At 39.8% G+C, this 20,422-nt stretch overlaps 2 long non-coding RNA genes and 1 pseudogene across 3 annotated transcripts in view; 2 read left to right on the top strand and 1 right to left on the bottom strand.

Annotated features, from left to right (window-relative positions):
• The window catches only part of LOC121038069 (uncharacterized), a 25,028-nt gene extending 17,747 nt beyond the window's left edge, over positions 1-7,281 (bottom strand). Inside the window, exons 1-2 of the long non-coding RNA XR_005794128.1 lie at positions 6,907-7,281; positions 2,918-2,972 (exon numbers count right to left, since the gene is read on the bottom strand). This is a non-coding gene — a long non-coding RNA (uncharacterized LOC121038069). The remainder of the gene's footprint in view (positions 1-2,917; positions 2,973-6,906) is intronic.
• The window catches only part of LOC121038067 (uncharacterized), a 78,788-nt gene extending 59,219 nt beyond the window's left edge, over positions 1-19,569 (top strand). For both annotated transcript variants that reach the window (XR_005794124.1, XR_005794126.1), the window contains exon 5: positions 19,292-19,569. This is a non-coding gene — a long non-coding RNA (uncharacterized LOC121038067). The remainder of the gene's footprint in view (positions 1-19,291) is intronic.
• Positions 12,573-12,701, top strand: LOC121038382 (uncharacterized; annotated as a pseudogene).
• Positions 19,570-20,422: the final 853 nt, after the last annotated feature.

The raw sequence follows: 20,422 nt of genomic DNA, 5'->3' as shown, positions 1-20,422 counted from the left end.
GGGGATTTCTGATGTATTCCGAAGCATGAGAACCATGTGTCCAGATTATCCTCGTATAAACTAAAACTATCTTCAAAGAGCCTGAAATTATATGCTTATGTCAGATTCCATTATCATTGATTTTCCTAAGCACAGTATATATTTGTTGATCATAATAATCGGCAGGGAAGGAGACACTGTATGAAATTGCCACTTAATAGTGTCTCATTTATTTCTTCCTGTGGTATTCATTACGGCAGCCTCAAATAACTAAAATTTTAAGTATGTCTTCTTTGGTTTATTCTAGTTTGATTAATATTTGCTTTTGGAGGGGGTCTTCTATTTTTGTGCTTGCTCAAAATAGTTTCAAATGCCATGTCATTTCTCAAATGAACAACAGAGGGAGCTGGTGTTATAATCCTAACCCTTGAGGACTAGGGGAATTTTTCCCCTTTATAGGTTGAATCAAAGAAAGAACAGCCTCTTGACTCATCCTTGAATGAAATGTTATTGTTTAGTCCCTGTTATATACAGCTTTCTAATGCCAAAACAGTTCGAAATGAGTTCGAAACCTTGTACGCATTTCTATTCAATTACTTGCAACATTCACAGAACTTCTAATATGTGTGTGGATACTAAGATCAGAGATGAACCATGACCAACAGATAGATGCTTTGGTACATTTCCTAGAAGTGGTCTTTTGGGTACATGACATGAGTAGTCACAGGAGGGACTGAGCCATGTAGCACTGAGCTGGAGGATGTCTCTTAACAAAGCGCGAGAAGTACAGACTGTTAATTGTAACTGTCCAGTTTGTCGGGAGGAAAGACGATGTTTACAAAATTCAATGGAACATATTCCCAGGGGGGGAGGGACCAGCACACAGATGACAAACAGATGATATTATATCCTTGCTTTTAGCACCAGAAAGGTTTAAATGGGTTTTGACTGGCATGGATTCATCAGGACTTGGCTTTGCTTATGGAGTCAAACAAACTAATGTTACTAATACAGTTGAAGGATGGAAACAAAAGATATTGTGTCAGTTTGTCCTACCAAGTGACTTTTTTCCTGATCAAGGAAACCATTTTATGGCACATTCTGTATACTACTTAGAAGTACTTAAAGAAATAGGGACTAAATAAATATTTGCTTATATATGAAGAGGTAAATGGAGAACTGAATGGCTGATTGGATTGACAGAATAAAGAAATAGTCAAAGTCTGATGAGGGCATTATTAGTGAGAATGAAAAAGAAAGAAAAACTGGAGAAATATTGCCTAGGTGGACTCTCAGGATTTGATGATTATTTGGATACAGAGATATAGAAGTCAGTGGGTATGTAAATGACTGGTAACAAGGGATGATAAGGTCTTAAGCATTAATTAAAAAATTAGAGGGGTGCCTGGGTGGCTCAGTCAGTTAAGCGTCTGACTTCTGCTCAGGTCATGATCTCATGGTCCATGAGTTCAAGCCTCACATAGGGCTCTGTGCTGACAGCTCAGAGCCTGGAGCCTGCTTCGGATTCTGTGTCTCCCTCTCTCTCTCTGTCCCTCCCCCGCTCACGTTCTCTCTCTCTCTCTTTCTCTCTCTGTCTCTCTCTCAAAAATAATAAATAAACATAAAAAAAAAAGAAGTAAAATGTATACTGTTAGACAATGATGTGGAGAAAAGGAAGGCCTGAAAGCAAGATAGAGAATGTTAGAGTTAGGGGCTTTTACTTTTAAATAGGATGATCAGGGATGGCCTTGCTGAGAAAACCACGTTTGCACAAAGACTAAGTGTGGGTAAAGGAGCATGGGTGTACGAGAAGCAAATGTTCCAGGCAGAACATGAGTAGCAGCAAGAATAATGAGCACAAAGTCCCTGGGGTAGGAACATTCCTGGAACACTGGAAGAATGGCATAAAGGCCAGTGTTTCCACAGTGAAGTAGAGCAAAAGATAGAATCACGGGGTGACAGGGAACAGCTCATGTAGGAAGGACTTGTGGGCTGCTGACATGACTTTGCTTTCCACGACCAGAGGGAGCCCAGCGGAGGAGTGACAGGATCTGACTCATATTCTGTAGTATCACTCAGGCTCCCATTGGGAAAAATTACTACCGAGGCAGGAACAGAGGTAGTTAGAAGACGAGTTTGGGAAGGAAATGATGTGAATTAGAGCAGGTTAAGAGCAGCAGAGGTGGAGAATGGTTGCATTCTGGATGCATTTTGAAAATAGAACCAGTGGGACTTGATAGATTGATCATGGGGTGTGAGAGGAAAGGGGGAATAAAAGATCACTCCAACATTTTTTTGCCCTGAGCAGTTGGAAGCATGGCTTATCATTGGCGAGGATGAAGAACACGTAGATGAAGTCTGTGGGAGGAAGGAAAGAGCAGGAAATTTGTCTGAGCATGTTAACTGTGAGATACCCATTAGACGACCAGGTGAAGTCATGCAAGAGGCTGTTTTATATATGAGTCTGGAGTTCAGGACAGAATTGTAAGCAGAAGATATAAATGTGGCAGCTGTCCTGTACAGATGGTGTTTGCAGCCTGAAGCAGATGAAATCACCAAGAGAATGAGTAAGACAGAGAGAAAAAGAGCTCAAGGCTTCAATCTTGGAACATTCAGCATTTAGAGTAAGAGAAAACTACAGGAACTAGTAAAAGAGGTTGTCAGGGAGTTTATACTAAAAAGAGACACATACACAAATAAACGTAAGTATGTTTGTACTTATTGCAGAGGGGTTTAAAGGAGGAGGGAGGTCGAATCTATCAAAATAGTGAAGGATCAAGAAAGATTTGATAGGGAAGGACGCTGGGAGTGGGTGAGGATGTTCCAGATACAGAGATGACATTAGCAAATCCAGCTCATTGGGGTGGGGGTGGGGGTGAGGTACAAAAGTGACTCTGAAGCCAGACTGCCTGGATTTGAATCCTGGCACCGCACTTACCAGCTGTGTGACATTGGCCAAATCACTTCAACCTTGTGGGCCTCAATTTCTTCATCTGCAAAGTGAGGGTAATAATAGTACATGCATCACAGGGTTGTTATGAGGATTAAATAATTTAATATTTGTAAAGTTCTTAGATTATATACACAATATGTACTGTATAGAGGTGTTAGTTAAGGGGCGCCTGGATGGCTCAGTTGGTTGAGCATCCGACTCTTGATTTCAGCTCCAGCTCAGATCATGATCCCAGGGTTGTGGGATCAAGTTCCACAACAGGCTCCATGCTGCGCGTGGGGCCTGCTTAAGATTCTGCCTCTCTCCCTCTGGCCCCCCTCCACTGCTTGCTCTCTCTCTCTCTCAAATTAAAAAGAAAAAAAGGAAGTGTTAGTTAAATAAATAAGTACACAGAGATTTGGAATTCTATGGGACAATTTGGGAAGTATAATGATTAGCGTGCGAGGTGGGTGGGGAGAAGAAATGGTGAGTCATAAGGCTGGAGAGGCCAGCTAGGGCCAAGTCATGGAGGCTCTTCCAGGTATTTGGATTTTTTCTGTAAGCAACTGATCAGATTCATGTTTTTGAAACACCATTCTAGCAGCAGGGTGAAAGTTACTGAGTGATGCGGAGAGGTCAGAGTCAAAACATGAGGAAAGGGAACTGAGACGGCGTGAAAAGAAAGAGCAGGAGCAAGTGAACTGCAGAGCGTTAAGAAGGCAAAATTGACGGCGTTTGGTCACTAATTGGATGCGAAGAGTAAGGCGAAAGGGAAAGACTCTAATGACTCCCAGGTTTTCAACCGTGTTATTGGTTAGCTGAGAAGAAATATAAGAGGAAGAACACGTGTCTTTCAGGAAAGATAATCCTGTTTTGTGAGTGCTGGGATTGAGTGCTTCTGATATTCAGACTAAGATGACCAGACTCTCCGGGAAGCAGGAGCACAGGATACGATCTGATGTATGACCGTGACCTAAGGAGAAGAGTCTAAGCTGGACATGCAGATTCAGAAGTCAATGATGTGTAAGTGGTTGTGGGAGCCATAAAATGAGAAGGGATGTCTAAGGAATAGTACAATGAGAAATCCAAAGCAGAGCCCTATGACGCATCAACACCTGGGGAAGAGACAGCTGAAAAGGGGGCAAAATTGGTATAATGGTGGAAGAAACAAAGAGAGTAACTTCTTAAATTTATTTTTGAGAGAGAGAGCGCGCGCACAAGCAGAGGAGGGGCGGGGAGGCACAGAAGCAGAAGCAGGCTCCAGGCTGTCAGCACAGAGCCCCACGAGGGGCTCAAACTCACGGACCACGAGATCATAACCCGAGCTGAAGTCTGCGCTTAACCCACTGAGCCACCCGGGTGCCTCCCAGGAAAGTGACTTCTTAAAAGCCAAGGAAAGGAAAATAGAGGCATAATGACTGAAGCCCAAATTGTTGCATACAGAAAGGTCAAGGAGGAGGACAAAAGAAATGTTATTAGGTTTGACAATTATGAGCTCATTGGCTCTGTATCATAAAATGAGGTAGTAAAAGCTGGAGGCTAATTACAGTGGATGTAGTAGACACATTTGGTGCTCCTCCCATATCCTTTGGCATTTGCCATTCCCATACCTGCTGATGGCTTCCTACTACAAACACTGCCACTTTCTTCTATCTTTGTGGCCAGCAGGAGCCCAGCATTGTCTTGGAGCTGGCCAGAAGTTAACTAGAGAGTTAATGTCACTGGGAGCAACCCTCAATGATCCATGATGAGAGTTGATTGGTAACTCCCCCAGGATTCCCCCCCTTCAAAGAGGGAAAACGCTCAGACATGTCCTAATAGTTTCTCAAATGCCCTCAATGAGATTCAAATCTCAGTTTCTCCCCACAGTAGTACCCTAGGCACTGACACATCCTGTATTGGTTCTTTTCTTTCTCTAACTCACTTCCCCACCCCCCTAGCTGGGATTGTTCCTCACATAAGCCACTCCCATCAAATTCTCATCAAAGCCAACTTCTGGAAGTGCCCAACCAAAGACATTAGGTAATAAAAGTTATAAGAGACAAAGATTAAGACAAATTAGAGTATTTATGTTTGATTGTGAATGAAAAAAAAAAAGATATAGGGCAGTAGCTAACAGGTGGCATGAGGTAAGAGATTTTTTTCTTTATATCATAGGAGAAAATCAAGCAAGTTTATATGCTGAGAAGAAAGAGCCCGTAGAAAGGGCTGGAGGCTATAGGACAGGTGGTAAGCCAAGGGATCAATGTCCCTGACATAGTTGGAAGGCAGGTGATTGCACAAGCAGACAGTGGAGGAAAAAGGGCACATTTTTACCGATTGGGAGGAGAGGAGACATGGTGGGTGTAGTGACAGATAGGAGTGCAGTGTGTATGTTCTGGTGGCCAAAAAGCAGAAAAAGAGCTCGGTTTCTCAGGGTGAAGAGGATTAGGGTCAAAGTATGAATCTGTTAAGCAAGAAAAGAGATAAATGTTGAGACTAATAGAATGCCTTCATTTAGGTCATGAATGGAAAAGAGAAAAATTTAGGAAGGTAGGTCCAGAAACAAGTAATACAGTGACATGGACATGAAAGGAGAAATGCTTTTAAAGGAGAAAACGATCAAATTGTCAAGGCTGTAGAGAAGCTGAGATGATAGGAAAAGCTTTTTGGATCTTACAGTTTCCTGATTTTTCAGTGATTTTGGAGAGAGGAGTCACTATTGGGATGCTAGACTAAAGCCCTCCGGTCAAATGATAAAGGAGTAAGTGGCTGGGGAAAAGACAAAGAAGAGGAAACAGAAGAGCCCTTGATCAGATAGTAATTCAACAAAATAGATTCACATCAGTTTAATGGAGAAAGATGTTTCCAGATATACCCAGTGCCCATATTCGAAACCCATTAGTTATTTGGTTGTGTTATATGAAATTGCCAGGATTTGACCATTTTTAACTACAAATACAGTAATTTCATATGAATCAACACAGTACTCAAAAAAAGCCATGGGTTAGGTTTCTTACTGACTAGAAGTCAGATTCTCAGGTCCTCCTTGTCAACTATTAAGTCCATAGGGAATACCTGAGGCATCAAGTTGCCAGGAATACTTTGTGTTTCATGAGACACATGGTTGGAGGATAATGAAGGACAAATTATTAGTTTCATTCTTACTGTTTGCTAATAATGCATACTCAAAGCAAAGAATAATAATTTTGGGGGCGCCTGGGTGGCTCAGTCTGTTGAGCGTCCAACTTCGGCTCAGGTCATGATCTCACAGTTGACGAGTTCGAGCCCCACTTTGGGCTCTGTGCTGACAGCTCAGAGCCTGGAGCCTGCTTCGGGTTCTGTGTCTCCCTCTCTCTCCGCCCTTCCCCCGCTCACGCTCCACCTCTCTCTCTTTCAAAAATAAATAGACATTTAAAAAAGGAATAATAATTTCCATAACACAGTATTAGAAATAAGCAGCTTTCTCTGTGCTCGATTTTCACAAATATTGAGAAGATAAAAATCTTTCTCTAGATCCCTTAGCTTTTTAATCTAAGTATTTTTGAGAGTAAAATAGCTATAGTAGAATGAAACTATGAATGGCCATTTATCTGCTAGAGACACTATTAAATGAAAGCAACTTTAGTGGACTTGATTATTTGGACCTTCCTCCTTGCTTCAATCATTTTTTTTCAAATGTAATTGCTTCAAGGCCAATGATGAAGGGCATGTAAAATGCAATTAACAGATGAAAAATATCTCTTGTGATTTGATATTAAACAGAAGTGATGGAGTGTGACATTTAAAAACTGGTATCAGAGGTACACCCTCTGCATTCCACTTTAATTATATCAATTTCAGATTCTAGACCACTGCACTTTCACACATGCTTAATTAAATTATGTCAGCATCAATACTTTTAGGTCAAAAAAATTGGGGGGGGGAGGAAGTTTCAGAGACAGGTAAGATTAGGACAGTAATTCCTTGCCTTTCTGGCTGCTGGATCAGAATAAGCTCTTAAAGTCTTTCTTAACCTGTAAAGATATGTGGTTGTAATAAAAAGTGATTCGAATGGAATTCAAAGCCCCTAAGACAACTGACATTATTTTGAGCATACTTTTGGGCTCATAGAAGGGCGAGTGATCTGTATTAATTTCACAATGCTCCGTAAGTAGTTTCAGACTGATGTACTTTCTTGAAGATGTAAAACACACAACAGAGAGACAAACAAAATTTTTTAACAATTAAGAATTAAATTATTCATTTCTCTTCAAAGAAGAATTTAAAAGCTCCAATTTATATCCATTTTACATATCAGAAACTAAAACTTCAAGATCTTAATGTTTAGGTGGCATACTGCTGGTTGTCCAGTTGATATAAAAGTTTCCCTATAACATAGCATGCACTAAATTCCCATTCTACATGTTCCTTTCAAGGGATTCTGTGAATATGCAGGAATTATATATTTTATATATATATATATATATATATATATATATTAAATATATATAAATGTTACATATTTCTTCCCTTGTCCCTATTTATGCGAATAGTGATGTTCTTTTTACCCTTTCCATTGCTCGTGTCCTTCCCTCTTCTCCACTTTACGCTTTTCCTAGAGACATTCCACTATAAGAGTTCAAGTGAAAGTCATTGAAGCAGGTCTCAAGTCCTCCTGTAGGGGGCACTAGTTATACTGTAGTACCAAGTAAGTCTTAGGGGCATATTGGTTAGATTCTGAAGAAAGTATCTGGAGCCACAGAGAATACCAGCGTCAGACATTTTGAGATAGGCCAGTTATTTGCTGGGGCCAGGACTGTGCTTTTGGTTCATTTTAACACGTAATAGAAACCTTGAGATAACCGTGTGTTATTTTAAAATACATGCACATGTAGTACAGTTCCCATTTAAATGGATATTATGATTCTCCTTTAAAGATGAGGACACAGAGAAAGTGACTTCCTTAAGATCATACAACTAGTATGCAACAGAGCTCAATTTCAAACTCTGTTCTCTCTGGCTCCAAATTCCACACTTTTCCCACCCCATGTAGTCTCTAAAAGGAGCCTGCAAATATTTCTTAGTTACATCTCACCTTTGTGGTTGTTACTGTGACCTTGTAATGTAGAAGATCAAAAGTCATTGTGTTCCTTAATTGCTGAACCCAACCACCTCTAGCTGTACTCAGATGGCAGGTGAAAATTGACAGAGTAAAAACTTCCAAGTTAAGTATCCCCTAACTAATTAAAATAACAAGGAACTCTTTTGTAAGCTAGGGTTAATAATATATGTAAGAGTTTTATTGAACCATTTACTGTTTTTTCCCTGAGACAGTGAAGATATTTTCAAGTTCTTTCACTAACGCTTCCATTTTCCTTTTAAAATGAAACATTCCTAATTAAAGCCTAACACTAGATAGAGAAAAATGCACAAGTCCTGTGTGTCCAGGTTGGTAAAATATCACAGCACAAACCCACCCGTGTAATCATCTTCTATGTAGATAACTTTGCCAGCGCTCTAAAGCCCCCTCATGCCTTTCCCAAGGGCTCCTCCTTCTCTGCTTCTCAAAAGAAACCGTTGTCTTGGCTTTTATTTTTTTTTTAATTTTTTAACGTTTATTCATTTTTTGATAGAGACAGAGTGTGAGTGGGGGAGGGGCAGATAGAGAGGGAGACACAGAATCTGAAGCAGGCTCCAGGCTCTGAGCCTTCAGCACAGAGCCTGACACGGGGCTTGAACTCATGGACCGTGAGATCATGACCTGAGCTGAAGTCGGACACTTTACCGACTGAGCCACCCAGGCACCCCCCCCTTTTTTTTTTTTAACAATGGCTTTTAACACCATAGATTAGGGATACCTATTTTTGAATGTTTTTTTTTTAAGTACAATATTCAGGTTTTTAACCTGTGTGGATTCTTTCACTCAACATTATGTTTATGAAATTTCATCCAAAGGGTTGCAAGTAGCTGTAATTTCATTTTCATTACTGAATGCTGTTCCATTGTATGAATACACCACAATGAAAATCCCAATCTATTGTTCATGAGCATCTGAGTTATTTCCATTTATGGGTTGTTACAGATATCACTACCATTAACAGTTTCACACATGTCTCTTGGTATAAACGTTCACCTTCAGTAGATAATTCCAAACAGATTTCCAAAGTGGTTGCAGCAATTTACAATCTCACCGGCTCTGAATAGGGTTCCCACTTTACATTTTAGTCTCAATTTTTAATGTTTATTAGCAAGGTTGGGAGCTCAGAAGCATCACCTCTGTCCGAATGCAGCATAGGGATTTTATATATTCCACCCCAGGTAACTAAGCTGTCTTCGGGGTCTCTTGTCATTGTGACCTACTCCCTAAATGTAACTGTTCACACCCTGGCTGGAAGTGTATGCTATGAACATAGATAATTTAATAACATATGGCAGCATACCAGCATGATGATTTCATGTATGAATAACCACTTTAAAATCATGTTAATAAATCATTGTTGATTCACTGGCCTGAAAAGAGCAATGTCAAAGTAAGCCATTGAGAGGATGAGAATTAAGCCTGGACACTGTGCTAAAATGAACACTGAGGTCTTCCTAATGTATCTAATGCTTATCATAGTGTTTGGATGAAAGATATCAGACCTTTTGCTATACATCACTCTAGAAGGTAGCATTAATTAAACAGACAACAGGTGCCTGAAACTTCTGACCCATTTTTTTAAGTAGGTCAAAGCCTTTTATTAAAGTTCCTTATAAATCCTAACACTCTTATTTCAGAAATTCTTATGAACTATTCCTACTTTTTACTCAGGTAAGAGAAAACCTGTGAGATATGATCATTTACCTTAAATAATCCTGGGTCCAGGAACAATTCCAGAAATAAATTCGCAAAATTAAATGTCTATTACTTTAACTTGTCTTTGAAAAGTTCAGTGAGACTTTGGAGATGGTGTGGAGTAGAAAAGAGAATGGCATTCTTAATTTATTTGTAAGTAATGTACATGTATCTATAATTTTTCATCTTGCTGATGTTAAGGAGAAACTGAACAAGCAAGTTCAACCTGTAGCCTTCAAAGAGAACCTCCCCTCTTTGCCTCATACACCTTAAATGGTTGAAGAAGAAATGGAGATGTAATCTGTCAATAATGAATGGAAGATTAAGAGAGGCTTAATCTCTATCGTATTTCCAGTACCCAAAGTTCTTTTCTCCCCCACAGTTTCTTTAACCACAAAGTCCATTATCAACCTCTTGATTTTCTTTCCTTTTTTTCTCTTTTTTATTACATGAATGGTCACTAATTTCCAAAACGGCATCAGTGTTCTTCATTACCTTTTCTTTGGCCCATGGAGTCATGTGTAGAATGGTGCTGATATCAAGTGTCTGGTGATAGCAAAAAAAAATAAACACACCCAGTAACCTAAAAGTGAGGTATTCACGTTCAAATCTACTCATGCTGTCTTCTTGCCATTTGCTCTCCACGGCATCCATTGACTTAGTTGATTTAGATAATACATTTGGCATAGACCCTGGCGATTTTTTCAAGAAACACTAGAAATTCTTGGTAGGCAGTGAAAAAGAAGGAAAGCAAGAGTGGGTTAAGGAAGGAAGAGGAAGTATGGGCAAATGAGAGTCCCTCTTGTACATTTTCACAGGCCTAAGTCAGTACACGTGTGACCGGTAGGTTTAAAGAGGAGTCTTTTTATGCAGGCAGAAAGCAGCTTCCTCCTGTCCCTCAGACTGAAAACCCTCTGTCAGGGAAGGGTGGAGACTTCTCAGCTATCTTCCAGTCTGCCCCCCCCACCCCCGCCCCAAGCTACTCTGGCTGCTCTAGAGTTGGGGAAGAGAGGAAAAAGAAAGGGTAGAAAAAGTCTTATTTGACTGGAATGGTTTGATCTGAACCTTATATACGTAAATAATAATAAAAGTAGATATATCTGAAATTTTGCACTTAGTGAATATTTAAAACTGACTTGTGTGTGTGAGCTGTTATTGTGAATCTCATGTGTGAATATCACCTCCCCCACCTTCCCATCACTGAAAATTGCTCACTTACAGTTTCCTTAACTCCGGGAACCCTTCCATCTATTTACAAAACCCCCTTTGGCAAGATCTTGCTGGGCAGAAGGGGGGCTGGGCAGGAAGAATGAAGGTTATATTATAAAATTTGTTCAGGAGTCTAAGTCTGAAAACAATCACTGGCATGAATTTTAATTTTCAACCATTATATTTCATCCTTACATTAGATAACAAATGATTAAAAGGTACAGTTGGGGTTTGTTGTTGTTTTTGGCAATGGCAGCTTTCTTTCTAGGTTGTTAAAGATGTGAAATTAATGGGGCGCCTGGGTGGCTCAGTCGGTTAAGCATCCGACTTCAGCTCAGGTCATGATCTTACAGTCTGTGAGTCCAAGCCCCTCATCAGGCTCTGTGCTGACAGCTCAGAGCCTGGAGCTTGCTTCAGATTCTGTGTCTCCCTCTCTCTCTCTCCCCCTCCCCTGCTCATGCTCTGTCTCTCTCTGTCTCAAAAATAAATAAAAACTTTAAAAAAATATTAAAAAAAAGATGTGAAATTAATAATATACATCCTTGAAACTTGATTTACTCTCTTCTCTCTTCTTTTTACAGTGAGAAAACAAAAATCCAAGTGTATACAGTTATTTTGTAGCAGATTAAATTCTAGAAAGAGGGTCTCCTACATCCTAGGCCACTGTTCTTTCAACATTGTGCCTTTAGGGTGGATACTTTAAAAAATGATTGGTTTATGAGTGATGCTAGTGTTTCTTTGCCTGGCCTATCTTAAAGTACTTTAAATACCTTCTAAAGTACTAAGTCCCTTAGTACTGTTCTAATTCGACTCTTAAACCATCTTTAAAAAAAAAAATGCTTATTTTATTTATTTTGAGACAGGGGAGGGGCAAAGAGAGAGAGGGAGAGAGAGAATCCTTAGCAGGCTCCATGCTCAGTGTGGAGCCCGAGTCAGGGCTCAATTCCACAAACCGTGAGATTAAGACCTGAGTCAAAATCAAGAGTTGGACGCTTAAGCAACTGAACCACCCAGGCGTCCCTTAGCTAATCTTTTTAAGATTGTTTTTTCCAGCTTAAGTGAAGGCAGAGGACAACTGATGCCAGAGAAATTGTGACATTTTTAAAAAGAAGTTTAACTAAGGAATCTAAAGGTCCCTTACAGTTTAAATAGTGAGCAAATTGTGTGCGTGTATTTATGACACATATTGTTATGACGATTTCTGGTTTTCCTGAGGAACAAAGGTGGAGGCCAAACAATTGCATAATTAATGATAGTGTTAAATTCTCCATGCTACTTAAAATCCGTATACTAGCATTGCTATAATCATCAATTCGTAAACCAAATATGAATTGATAGAAAAATTTAAATTCTAGGCCATTCCTCTTGCCTTATTTTTCATTTTAGTATTTCTCCCTATAAAGTATTCTTTAAAATGCTTAAGTAATTACTGAATACATTTGGCATTCTTGGTAAACATAGGATTTGTGGTTATGGTATTTCTTACTCTGGAAAGACTTTATTCAGGCACCAACTGCAGTTAGATTATGCAAGTATTCTAATTGCTTTGAGTGGAAATGATTCTTTTTCAGAACGTTTTGTAGTAGTCCTGCTAAACAACTTAAAGTCATTATTTGGTCCTTCCTAGCCTCTAAACTTATTCGAAATTGAAAACGTAGCTTTGCGCAGTGGCAGTTTCGTAGCCAATGAGGTTTATCCGAGGCGCGATTATTGCTAATCGAAATTGAAAATGTAATTGGAATTATTCTTCTTTTTCAATATTATTTTTGCTGTAACTCATATCTCTCTCTTCCTCTCTTTCTCTCTCTCTCTCTCTCTACACAGACACACACACACACACACACACATGCACGCATATACACATGGATACACATAACATATTTTATAGAGTTTTATTTATAGTTCTCTCTCCCAGGTATTTTATATATAATACATTTGTGTATCTAAGCAATTTTTTTTATACTGATGAAATATCATCATCCAATACTTACAGGCTTATAGAGCCACCACGGAAGAATAAGTGAGCAAGCATTTTGTTATTTTAGAGGGTCAAACTAACACCAATATCTAGAAATTACTGGAAGCAGATCTCAGCACAACAGAGATTATGGCTTTCTCCCAATGAGAACTATTAAAACATAGAAATGGCTTCTTGGTGAGGAAGTGAGGCCTCTATTAACAGAAGGATTTAAGCAGAGCCTGATTTTATTTGTATTGAGAGAATCCTAATGGGCTTTAGTTGAAGTAGAAGACATCTATAATTCCTCCAAACTCTAGGATTTTAAGATTCTTCTTTAGTTCTGAACCCAAGTCACAAATCCATATTCAGAAATGCAACTGTATAACTTTAAAGGATTCGCTAATAATATGTCTGCTCCAACAACGGCTAATTGGGTCCCGATCAGGTCTGACCAGGAATTACTGCCAAAATGTACGATTAAAAATTATACAATTTGGGTGCGGGCACCAGAGATCAAGTGTTACTTCTGAATCTGCGCTGGTGACTTGAACTAGCTAGTTTCCCTCGGAGCACCGAAGTCTTAAGGCTTTGGGTGGAGAAAGATTGGGGTGTGAATGAGCTAGAGTCTTGCCCTATGAAATGAATGGCTGCAGCCACTAGGTCAGTAAAGCTTAAAGCAAAAGGAAACCTGTTACATTTCTCACAAGATTTAGTGTCACTGTTCATATTTATTGGAAAGTGACAAATGAAAGGTTTACTTAATTCTAAGGTGATTTTTATTTTAATCATTTATATCCTCACCTGCTTTCAAGTGACATATTAGATTATATAGATATTAGATAATATGAGATATTATGATTTTCTGTTCCATAATGAAACCAAACTTTTGTTTCTGTAAATATACATTAAGAATGGTTATGTCAGCCAAAATGCAAATATGCAATGCAATGGAGTGACAGTCAATTAAAACAACATTTTTGTCCATATAGTAAATGAATAACTAACTTCCATATAGTAAGTAACATTTAAAGGGACACTAGTAAGTGACATTCTTTCCTGTTTCTAGAATCTGGTACTATTCTAGAATAGAAGAAAAGAGTTTCAGGATATAGTTCAGTGTAAGGGGTTCTTTGCAAGATTGGTTTGGGTCCGTAGCTTCTAAGAGGATTTGTTATGATGCCTCTATCAGTTGTTTGTTTGTTTTAGACTGACTAGAGTTTTTACTACTTTGTATGATGTACTGATAACGTAGCTTTAGAAGTGATAATATTTTATACCATGTAACAAATACAATAAAACTTATCATAACAGAACCATACTCTTCCCCTATGAACCAAGTATAGTTTCTACTGAAAGCCAAGGGCATCAGAGCAGGTGTAGTAAAATCATTACACTTTGTTGCTGAGTCTCTTCTCACAAAAGAGGATGTCAATGACATGAGCAAGGAGACACAGCAGGTTTTTCCGGTCCTTACCCATCTGGCTGGGGTGGTACAGAATCCCTGTTTTGACTTGTACACTGGCAGATTTTATCATGCAAGCTGTGTATCTCAGCATTCGCCACAACCTTGGGGACAGCCAAGTGTCACTTTATTCCCGAGTTCATGGTGAAGAACTCACTTTAAAACACAGGGAGAGCTGGGTAGTGATATGGGTTGCATCACGGTCTCTAACCCAATATTTCTTAGATAAGATCTTTCTAACCAGCTGATTAGATGGTGGCTTTGTGGCATTTGGCGCGTTCATTTTCAACAGGATGTATCTGTTTAGTACACCCACCTGGTTCCTGTCAAAGAGATGACCCATTCAGAGAAACAAACAAAAATCTAGAGTTTCCGGGATACAATTGAAAGCAATAGGACTATGTACCCCCTCACCCCCCAAAAGATTGTGTGGTATCTTCTCAGGAAATTCACTTAATATTATAAAGATAAAATGAATTCATCTGACATTTTCAAAGACATGTCATACTTGGGAATTTTCTGAATGTTCTGAACTAAAACAGAAGCTTTTTAATAAATGTTGGTTAAATGAAAAAAAAAAGAGGGGGGGAGTTCCTTAGCTGATGTAAGTTTAGGTTAACAAACTCCTTGAAGACAAGGACTAGAATCCAGTCCACATAATTACTAGGTGGTCTAAAATCGTAGGCTGACTTGAATCAAAGGAATCTGTCTTGTGTGGAAAGCTCTGCTGGCCCTTCATTTGTGAGCGAGCAGAGTAGTCCACACATGACATATTATTTGCACAATGTCGTGTGAGGAGGGAAAGGCTGACTATGGTCCCATAGCACTTTTTCCCATGAGATGATACTAGAGTGCCACAATAATGCTGTACTTGAAACTTAGGCTTTGGAGTTGCCCCATAGGTGAGAATTAAATCTCACAAGTCTTCCTCCAACATTATTCAATCTGAGATACTTGGAGTGAAAGAGAGCACTGTTTGTAATTACACCAGGACAACACAACATCTTGACTATACAAAAAACAGTGTGCTCAATTCTGCTAACCCACCAATGCAGAAGGGCCATTAGGAACCCCGGCTTTACCCTGAGGGATTAACTATGTCTTTTGAGGCTGCAAAATAGGTAACAAGATTTGAGATTTGTAGCACAAATATTCTTTATCCCACCTCCTCAATTAGACCCAAACCAAGATCATGGTTGCCCTCCATGGTAATACCTACTCGGCCTCCCTGTTCCTGTATGAAATCACAGCTTTTAGCCAACCCAGAAAACAAAATGCGGTTCACTGGAAACTCAGATGGGTTTCTTATTCTTTGTTAATGTGTGAGTCACTTAACTGAGATGCTTGTGCTGTAAAAGGAGGAATGCGGGGATACGAGAGGCAGGACAGCACAGGGAAATGTGTGAGAGTAAAACCAACCTTTCATTACACGCTGTTGAATTTATACCTTTAAGTGTGGTCAATGCAATGTGAACAAAAAGTGTCCTATGGTGTTTACAACTGGACGAACAAGAGGTATCCATCAGGTCGCTTGACTCCTTTAAAGCAGGGCACAGAATCAGCTTGGTGCTGTTTTGCGGGCACAATGTATGTCTCTGAGGGGTTACAGAGTAGCTCTTCCTACCACTAAGTAAAGACGACCAGAGTTAGGATTGAGAAGGTGTCTTCAGTCAGATTTAGGTAGGCTATTAAATTCTGACGATTTTTCTTAAAAGCTAATTGAGACGAAAGGAAGCTATGGGCCTGACCCATCAGGATAAATGGCCCAGAAGCAAGCAACCCTGTGGTTTTGACTTTAAAAATCGAGTCTTACGGAGATATCTGGGTGGCTCAGTCTGTTAAGCGTCTGACTCTTGATTTTGACTCAGGTTGTGATCTCATGGTTTGTGACACTGAGCCCCAAGTCGGACTCTGTGCTGTCAGTGTGGAGCCTGTATGGGATTCTCTCTCTCTCTCTCTCTCTCTCTCTCTCTCTCTCTCTTTCTGCCCCTTCCCTGTGTACTCTCTCTGTTTCTCTCAAAATAAATACACTTAAAAAAATAAAAATCCAGACTTAAGGATAAATATTAATAAAGAAAAATGATCAAACTGTGTTAGAATCTGAGGGAAAATACTTAAAGTATACTACATGGAAAGTGAGACTGAAAAAATGGGGAAGTATAATTTGCAAGGAGAGAATTTGGCCTCTTCCCATGGAAAAATCTGATTTGGAGGTTTTTTTGTTTTTGCAATTTTCAAAGGGTAAAGCTACCCTTTATGAACTTGTCTGTGTGCCTGGGGCTGGACCAGCCCCAGACTTTGTATATAATTTAGTGCATATTGGGAGTGGCAGTTTGGCTGGAGCTGGGCTTGAGGAGATTGAGGTAGCTAAGGGATTTGTTTTGAGGCTGTGCTGCCTGGTAGGCGCAGTGTTTTTACTCAGATTTTGTGCTTGTTGGGGTGAGTTTACAAGCATCTTCCTGCTCTATTTCAAGATGCCCCCTTACATGTCGTGTTTTAGATCCAGAACACTTTGAATACCACCCACATGAGGCATGAAAGGGCTACGTATTTCTGCAATCCGTTGCCATGAGCTAATGGCAAATGTCATATCCCAAACTATAAGTCTGGACAGTAGAAAGATCTATGTCGGCAAGCAAAATGGATTGATCTTACGCTGAGCTGAGCCACCATATCCCCTGCCTTATCTAAAACCAACAGCATTTTATTATACCTTTAAAAAATTTTTATAACTTCTCCTGTAACTTTTGCAATGTCTCATTTTCTCTCTATTCTCACATCCAGTTAATTTAGCAAACACATACTTCTGATTAATTATTTAAGCAACTAGAAAGTTTTCGTGGTTACCCATTTACAGGCATGTTGGGTAGGAATCAAACTACTTTAAGTAAAAAGACAAAATTCGTAAAGTAATTCCATTTTCATAAATGCTTTCATGAGAAATAATTTCATTACCAAACATAAAAGTAAACAACTTTCCACTGGTGGAATGGCGGCTTGCCGTGGCTGGAGATAAGTTAATATTCCGCGTGTTCCTTAAGCTGCACAGCTTGCTGACCTTATTCTCATCTGGGAAGTTTTGCTGCGACAGACAACTGACATGATGCAGATCCTTGCTCTATCCACTTACTAGGATTTTCTTTTGGAACTGATTCCAAATGGGGTTTTCTTAAGGAATATCTGGTTTTCGGCTGGGTATGCAAAGCATGGAAGGGCAGGACATGGAAGAATCAGGGTCAAACAACTGGTTAGAAGATTTAAGAAAGAAATTAGATTGAAATAAACACGGTATCCATCCTCCCTACCCCATTCGAAGTCTTCTTTTCCAGCGAGCAGCCAGAAAAATAGCTACCTCAGGTTAATTAGAAAAAAAGTCTCAATGTTGAGTACGATGAGTTTTGGAGTGAGTTTGTCCGATTTCCTGTCTTTTCTATATGTTTTTATATTTTTATGGAGATATAATCGGAAATCCTCATGTAGGGAAGTGAAAGTCACTCTGATGTATCGAAACCATATGCAAGTTCTTGCATACTTTACAGCTTTGCTATTCAAAGCATGGTCCCCAAACCAGTAACAGCGTCACCCGGGAGTTTGTTAGAAATGCACGATCTTGTGTCCTGCTGTGCAAACTGCTGAATCTGCATTTTAACAAGATCCCCGGGTAGTTTGTTTGCACACTAAAATTTCAGAGGTATTGCTTTATAGTGTTCTCTTTGCCCATTCCCGGCCTCCTTTTTGCTTAATCTGCCCATGTGCTTAGAAAAGAGTCAGTTGTCTGAACATGGATTGCTTTGCGTATTTGCTGCAATGATTGCTTTTGATGTGGTGCTCTTTCTCAACCAGGTGCAAACTTTTAGGCCACCAGTGCTTGGGGTCCTTAGGAAATGATTATGTGCTATAATCAGCTTTGTGGGAGGCACATTTATCTACTCAAACTGTAATTAGGAAGTTGTGTTTAAATAAAATTACACAATACACACCAAACTTTTGTGTGAGATTGTGGAATGTGAAGCTGACCAACATTCATCAGAGAAAACCAAAGAGAAATATTCTGTTTCACCACTAGGTGGAAATAGAGTAATTGTGAGCATATTTTTCAGGGCCATGAACGACTACAGGAGGTAAGCTGAAAGGAACCTAAGAAATCATTTGGTGTAATTCTTACCTCCTTAATTTCAGAGCTGAGAAAACTGAGTTTTGAGAGATATTAAGTGAAACTGCATCTGTCTTACAAATGGTAGGCCTCTACAGCTGCAGATGGAAGACTTGCTGGTAATTCTTGATCCTTCAACCATTTTCATCTATATGAATAATGTGTTATTAGTCCTTCAGCATGACCAGCACAGTCACTTACATTTGTCAGGATAGGTTTAAGATAAAACTATTTTTCTTTGTCCCTAGATTATATATTTAGTAATATAATCAATCTCAATCAAGCGGCAATGCTCCCTTTTTGCAATAAAGAGATATACTCAACTATCCCATAGAGTCATGCAAGATTTAAATCAGATTTGTTTTTACAACATTTTTGGTTTTTACATTGCATATTGGGTTCAAATTAAGTAGCCTAGAACAGAACTTCAATTAGCAGGTTAAGGAAGTAGTTAATGTTTTTCAGAACTTGAAATCCATTACCATTATTTTTTTTTTCAACGTTTATTTATTTTTGGGACAGAGAGAGACAGAGCATGAACAGGGGAGGGGCAGAGAGAGAGGGAGACACAGAATCGGAAACAGGCTCCAGGCTCTGAGCCATCAGCCCAGAGCCCGACGCGGGGCTCGAACTCCCGGACCGCGAGATCGTGACCTGGCTGAAGTCGGACGCTTAACCAACTGCACCACCCAGGCGCCCCCCATTACCATTATTTTTAAGAAAGGAAGGGAATCTGAATTTAGGGCTTGAGGGACCTTAGAAACAATCTACTCCAATCTCTTTCTGTATATACATTACAGGTGAGAAACATCAGAGAACAAGGGATTAAGTGTGGCGCCCAGAGCCACAAAACAATGACCATGCCCTTCTTTGTTTCATGAGAGACTCGAGCAGGTATTTTGGCCTATATCTTTCTGTTGTTTGTTGGTGTGTGTTAACCACAAAAGGATTATTTCCACTCATTACCTCAAAGAGTGTGTTTAAAAGTTAAGTTTTAGGTAACACTTCTGTGTTCAAAAACTATTTCTTTTTTTTTTTTTTTAATGTTTATTCCTTTTCTGAGAGAGACAAGAGCATGAGCAGGGGAGGGGCAGAGAGAGAGGGAGACACAGAATCCGAAGCAGGCTCCAGGCTCTGAACTGTCAGTGCAGAGCCCAACTGGGGCTCAAACTCACAAACTATGAGATCATGACCTGAGCCAAAGTCTGATGCTTAACCAACTGAGCCACCCAGGCACCCCTAAAAATGATTTCTTAAGTAGTTATGTATTAAATACCATTTTCCTTTTGATATTTCTGTAACATGGTTGATTATGACAATCTAAATATTAGTATTCCAGGACAGAGTCCTGGTCATTATCACCATGTTCTATACAAAAATGGATAAAACATGTTGAATCAGCACATCAAGCATGCAAGTCCAAACACACAGGAGCCGCCTCCCCAGGAGGCAGGGGCAGCAGGTTGTCCTGAGTGTTTGGAAGCCACCATTTGGATCGCTGACTGAGCAAATGGCCTGTTCAGCTGCCCTCAGAACTTGAACATCTCCCAGCAGTATAGCCTCAGGTGTGGGACATGTGGGCTCTTAATGGCACAACGATGTGGCCTGAGTCACTCAGTAGTAACATGGTACCACAAGGAAAACTGGGGTGACCCTACAATGAGGGCAGGGACTTGAAATAAAAGGGATACAGTACAGGGGAGTAAATGTTGTGAGGCATGTTGAGAAATGACCAATCTCAGATTTCAGTTTGTTGAGGACGTACATGAACCAGTATCTTGGTGTGGTTCTCCGTGAACTCTTAGCTCCATGAGCAGTCAGCTACAGGCAGCCAGGCACCATCCTGTTCCACAAGGTCTGCAGTGAGGACTGGACAGGGATCTGTCCACTCTGCAAACATTCCCTGCCTTATGTCCTCTTTCAAACAATTG

This window comes from Herpailurus yagouaroundi, unplaced genomic scaffold (genome assembly GCF_014898765.1).
Source record: "Herpailurus yagouaroundi ecotype Mexico unplaced genomic scaffold, PumYag 165, whole genome shotgun sequence".
Classification (NCBI taxonomy): Eukaryota; Metazoa; Chordata; class Mammalia; order Carnivora; family Felidae; genus Herpailurus; species Herpailurus yagouaroundi.
Note: the sequence above shows the minus strand (reverse complement) of the source record. Positions and strands in the feature narration are given on the sequence as shown.